Consider the following 6,453-nt stretch of genomic DNA (forward strand, 5'->3'; position numbering starts at 1 on the left):
TGCGTGGCTCCATACGTTCGGAGGAGCAGGGTGAGGCTGTCTCTTGGTGTTGGGAGTTCCGGCCACTCGAGCTCTGAGGAAGCAGTGCGGCTTGACCTCATAGGAGGAGATCTCTGCCAACAGCGCCCCGGCTCCACTTCCCCTTCTGGCGGAGGCGGCGCTGGCGGCGCCTGGACCAGCTGCCGGAGTCAGCCAGCTTCGGTGGAGCCCCAGACCACGCTGTGCCCAGCATACTGTGCCCCTTACTGGCACTCCCTCCTCAGGCATTCAGTGAGAGAGGGTCAGCGAAGCTGGGGAGCACCTCGTGGAGGCCAGGGATGGTCTACCCAGCTTTCTGGTCTTTCATTTCTTTGTTTTCCTCTCTTTAAAAGAATCTGTATTGAGCACCTGTTTTATGCGAGGCAGGGTGATAGGTTGTGAGTACAAACAGGATCCTGCTACCTCTGAACTTACAGGGTGGTTAATGAAATAGACTACAAACTTAGGTACAGTTGCAACTGCGAAACGTGATGCTGTGAACCTACATATTTTATTGCCCTAGTCAGGAAGTCTGGGAAGCTTTCTTTGAGAAAGTAATGCTAGGGTTGAGATCCAAAGCAGGAATAAGAGCTGACCTATATGCCTGATCCAACAGAAATCCTGTAAAGAAGATAGGATTACCTTCACTTTAGAGTTAAGGACACTGAGATCTCAGCGAAGTGGTATATCATTGCTCAAGGTTACTTGGGACTGACAGCTCAGAATTCATATTCAACTAAGAATAGGGTCTCTTATATAGTCCTTGGGCAATTTGGTGGTTTTTAAGAGAGCCTAGTGTCACAAGTAGCCCAGGACATTAGAGACCTGGTGTCACTCAAAAGCCTGAGGGGCTCAGGCAGATAACATAAATTGAGTGAAGTAGGAAGAATATAAGACAATAGGAAATGGTGGGGACTGCAGCAAACTGGAGGCCACGCTTTCTGTGTAAATGAAAAAGGTGAAATTATTACATTTTTAAATAATTGGCAAATACATTTATCTCTTCCACTAGAATGTTAGCTGAATGTTGCAGGTTTAAAAAAAAATAACTGTATGCCAGGTGCTTAGAATAGTGCCTCACAAATGGTTGACACTCTGCCTCATTGTCTACAGTCAATAGCCTCACAGTAGTTCTTCCTGTGTGTGCAGTTTCACAGATTTTGTAGCACTTTTACTTTCATTTAAAAATTTTACACATCTGTCTCTGTCAGCTCCTTATTTGCTTCTGACATGGCTGCTTCATGAAAAACTCCTACCAGCCCCCACCCACAAAGAATATTTATGAGTTTCTGTACCTCTCCACCCTCTTCATATTTTAGCTCCTTTCCCTCCTGATCTGTGTGGCATCATATCTTGGTTTCCTGCACTTATCCAGCCCATTTTCTATTTAAAAATGTTTTTGTTTTGTTTTCTGTTGGTTCCTACCTAGAACTTTAGGTTTTGACTTTGGATTCATCATTACAAACCAAGCACCCCCTCTTTATGCTCAGCAACTCTAGGATGCCTCAAGCTGCTTTTTGTCGGGCAGGTACATGAAAGGTTTCATTGACATCTTGCTCCAGAAGAAAGTGGTCATGCCTAGACATCTGAACTTTCTATTTCATCCCATGGGCTTGAGCAAGACAAAATCTCAAATCTTCACAGGACAGTTATAACCTGGCCATCTTTAGGCTGCTTTTAGAGCTGAAGTATTGGAGCTTGCTCTTCATTATCTCTTAGGTACAGGTTCATAAGCTCTTCAGAAATCATTGTCTGGGGTTTGTTTTGTGGCCCCTCAGTAGTATGTATGCACACACACTTACATATTTGTATATCTTGAAGGAAATTTTCAAACATATAAAAAAGTAGAATTAATTTTCATGTTCTCATCCTCCAGCTTTAACATGCAGCAACTCATGGCCAATCTTGTCTTCCCTTTATGTATACCTACATGCCTGATCCTAGATTATTATTTTGAAGCAAATCCCAAACATCAAATTATTTTATTTGTAACTATCAGAATCTATTGCTAAAAGATAGGGACTCCCATTTTAAACACAACTTCAATATAATCATAACTCTCCCCAAGCATAAAAAATTCCTTAGTATCTTTTTAAAACAGCTTATTTGTTTGAAAGGTAGTTTGCAAAGGCAAAAAGGATCACAGGTACTAAACAGGTAAAAAGAGCAAATTTTCTCCACATTTGCTGGGTAGGTGTTCACAGTTACTTCAGCATGAAATGTTGCCACTTTGGGAAAAGAAAAACACATTGTCAAAATAGTAGTCAATTGCTCTGGCTGGTGTGGCTCAGTGGATTGAGTGCTGGCCTCTGAACCAAAAGGTCATCGGTTTGTTTTCTAGTCAGGGCACATGCCAGGGTTTTGGGCCAGGTCCTCAGCTGGGGGAGTGTGAGAGGCAACTGATTGATGTATCTCTCAAACATCAACATTTCTCTCCCTTCTCTACTCCTTCCTTTCTCTCTGAAAATAAAGAAATAAACTTTTTAAAAAGAAGAAAATGAATCAATATAGGTCAATATATGAAGTAAATCATGCTACATGGAGACATCTCGGAGGAGTGGTTATTTTCTTAAGACCCCATCCTCTGATTTGACCCAAATCCAGCGGAACTCTCTTCTTATTATCTCTAGAGGAACGTTCAAACCAGTGTTTCTTTGGTAAGACATCCGATACCATAGCTGTCATTTTATAAGCAGCCTTAAGAGTGACCTTCTGATTTCACATATAAGTGAAATCATATGACATTTGTCTTTCCATCTCTGAATTATCTCACTTGGCATAATGTCCTCTAGATGCCAAATGGGTAATTGAAATATTGGGGTGATCACTTTGTAGTGTATATGATCGTCTACCACTATGCCATATACCTGAAATTAATACAAAATAATATTGAATGTAAACTGCAATTGAAAAATAAAATTAAACATTTCGACCATACAAATGGCATTTACATTTGTTTATTATTAGAAAAAACTAGCAAAAAAAGCCTGTCTTTTTGCACGTTGTTCCTCTGTCCATGGTGCTGATCAACCCACGTTTTGGTTGGCAAACAGAGCTGTAACTTGTTTTGACCAATGAGATTGAATGTCTGGTTACTATAAAAGTTAACGTTAAATACACATTAAATAGTTTCAAGAAGTGCTGCCTGTGCCTATGCTAAAAGTTTTAAAAAAGGTACAAGCTGGAGAATTTCCTAATAATTCCAGTTACCTCATTACTTTTATAGCCTGAAAATTCATATTTTTAAAAATTGAAAATTGGAGGTGAAAAGGTTGGGTCTATGTGTGTTGGTGTGTCCATTTTGGAAACAATGCAAATATTTTCAAATGTGATAAGCTATAACTAGTTGAAATAAATTTCACAAATTAAAAATTGCCTCTCCCACTGGCTCACTAATGGTGGTCAGATAGCTGGCAGAATAACAACCATTAAAATGTTCCAGTTTCTCTCACTTGATGGAGCAGTAATAAAATATTCTCAAGTGTTTCTTGATATGCACATAGCTAGCAGTAACAAATTCTTCTTCATATTTTGTTGATGTACCATGTTAGGCACTAGTGGATAGATACATAAAACATAACTTTTATGCAAAGTGCTAACAGTAAAATGGGGGAGTTAATTGTATAATTGTCATACATGAGAATAAATGTGGCAGAGCTATGTATGAAGGCCCATGACAGTACAGAATAATAGCAATGGCTACCATGAAATCTTGGCAATGGCTACCAGGAAATCCCTTCAAGAGGGACTTTTGAAGGATGTTTAGCAGGAGGGGAAAAAAGGCATTGTAAAGGGAGGTAACATCATGAATGTGAGTGGTATTTATGATCTTAGGTTAAGGGAAGGAAGTTGTGGAAGATGAGGTTGTGCACACAGGTTGGAGGGAATTTGGACTTTGAAGGCAGTGGGGAGTTTGCCCATTATTGTAGGAAGATGAGGGCATCTCTCTGTCTCTGGAAGGAAGTTCTTTTCCAGATAGACTCCTGGGCTAGAGCCACTGTTTACATACTCAATATATAGGGATTTGAATAAGGTGATTTATAGGGTCTATTAATTTTTCTATTCATCTGCCCATACATTAAGCCCTATATCTATATAGAAGTTAATTGTGTCTCAGGTAAAATAATGAATACCGAATATATGGTGGTAAAACACAGACCTGATTCCTGCCCTTGAGGAACTTACATTCTAGTGGAGATTGGGGAGAAAAATAATATACAAATAAACATAGATATAAACAGGACAATTTTAGGTTGTTATAAATAGGGGTGGGACAGACAGTAACTGGGCAGGGTTATTTATAAAGTTTCATCAGTGAGAAGTTTCTCCAACGTTTGCTGTAGGGAAACTGGGCAAAAGGGATCAGGTATGGGACTTTGGCTTTAGTTCTGGCAAAAAGTAATTCTGGCTTGGATTTGTGTGTGATAGTAGGGGTGGAGAGAAATGGGTGTGTTCTATATTTTGAATGCAGAAGATTCAGGACATATGATTGGAACATAAGAGAAAGGGAAGGATAAAGGATGGCCCGTAGGTTTTTTATTTGAGCAGCTGAATTGGTAGCACTAGAGTTTTTGATATGGGGAGACCTGGTTTGTTGAGTAGAGTTGTGGTTGGAAAAAGCATCAATTTTGTTTGGATGCAACAATTTGGAGATCTCTATTAGGGATGTGAGTATCAAGTAGACAGTTGGATATAGCTCTAGGGAGAGGTCAGTAGTGAGATAAAGTCAGGGTCATCAGCATATATTTAAAGCCATCAAATTTGATGAAAATATAAAGAGTATAGATAGAGAAAGGAAAAAAGGTAGACCCATGCCCTATAGCACACTATACTTTAGCAGATGGTTGAAAAGAAGAGCTGTTGCAGTTGAATTGTGTACCCTCAAATTAATATTTAAAAATTATTTATTGATTTCAGAGATAGAGGGGGTAGGAAGAGAGGGAGGAAGGAAGGTGGGGAGGGAGAGAGAGAGAAAGAGAGAGAGAACATGAATTTGTTGTTCCACTTATTTATGCATTCATTTGTTGATCCTTGTGTATGCCCTGACTGGGGATCGAATCTGCAATCTTGGCATAAGAGGATAACACTCAGTAACCAACTAAGCTATCTGGCTAGGGCCTCAGATTTTTACGTTGAGGTCCTAACTCTCCCAGTACCTCAGAATATGTCCTTATTTGGAAATAACATTGTAGCTGTAATTACTTAAGATGAAGTTATACGTACTCCACATATATACTTACTTAATTACTTAAGATGAGTACAGTGGGCCTCTAATTCATTATATCTAGTGTTTTTGTAAAAAGAGGAAATTTGGAAATGACAACACACAAAGGGAAAACTCCATGTGAAGCTTGGAGTTATGCTACCACAAACTAAAGAACTACCAGAAGCTAGAAGAGAGGCATGGAACAGCTCCTTCCCTAGAATGTTCATGGGCCTGCTGACTGCTTGATTTCAGACTTCTGACCTCCAGAACTGTGAAATTATAATTTTTTCTTTAAGTATATTTTATTCATTATGCTATTTCAGTTTTCCCAATTATTTCTCACCTTTAGCCCCCTTCTGCCCTGCAACCCCCTGCCCTCCAGCATTTCGCCCCCTACCTTTAGTTCATGTTCGTGGGTTTTTTTATGTAGTTATTTTTCAAGTACAGTTTTTTTCTTTTTTTCTTTTTTTTAAATTTTATTTAGTTATTTTTTAAGTACAGTTTTTTGTCTATTTTTCCCATCCCAGCCTCCCCCGCCCCTTGCTCCCCACCTCCCTCCCATTTCCACCCCCTTTAGTTCTCGTCCCTGTGTCCTTCCTATTTGTTCCTCCAAATCCCTCCCCCCTTTTTCCCCCTTAACTTCCCTTCCTTCTCCCCTCTGGTCACTATCCCCTTGTTCTCTATTTCAGTGTCTTTGTTTTTTTTTTTCTGCTTGCTTGTTTGTTTTGTTGTTTAGCTTCCTGTTAAAGTTGAGATCATATGGTATTTGTCCTTCAGCACCTGGCCTATTTCACTCAGCATAATGCTTTCCAGTTCCATCCATGTTGTTGCAAAGGGTAGGAGCTCCTTCTTTCTCTCTGCAGCATAGAATTCCATTGCGTATATGTACCACAATTTTTGGATCCATTCATTTACTGATGGGCACCTAGGTTGCTTCCAACTCTTGGCTATTGTAAATTGTGCTGCTATGAACATTGTGGTGCATAGGTTCTTTGATATTGATGTTTTAGGATTCTTAGGATGTAATCCCAGCAGTGGAATTGCTGGGTCAAAAGGCAGGTCGATTTTTATTTTTCTGAGAAAATTCCATACTGTTTTCCATAATGGTTGTACCAGTCTGCACTCCCACCAACAGTGAACTAAGGACCCCTTTTCCCCACAACCTCTCCAACATTTGTTGTTTGTTGCTTTGTCTATGATAGCCATCCTGACTGGTGTAAAGTGGTATC

This window comes from Artibeus jamaicensis, unplaced genomic scaffold (genome assembly GCF_021234435.1).
Source record: "Artibeus jamaicensis isolate MK-2021 breed Jamaican fruit bat unplaced genomic scaffold, CSHL_Jam_final contig_700, whole genome shotgun sequence".
Lineage (NCBI taxonomy): Eukaryota > Metazoa > Chordata > Mammalia > Chiroptera > Phyllostomidae > Artibeus > Artibeus jamaicensis.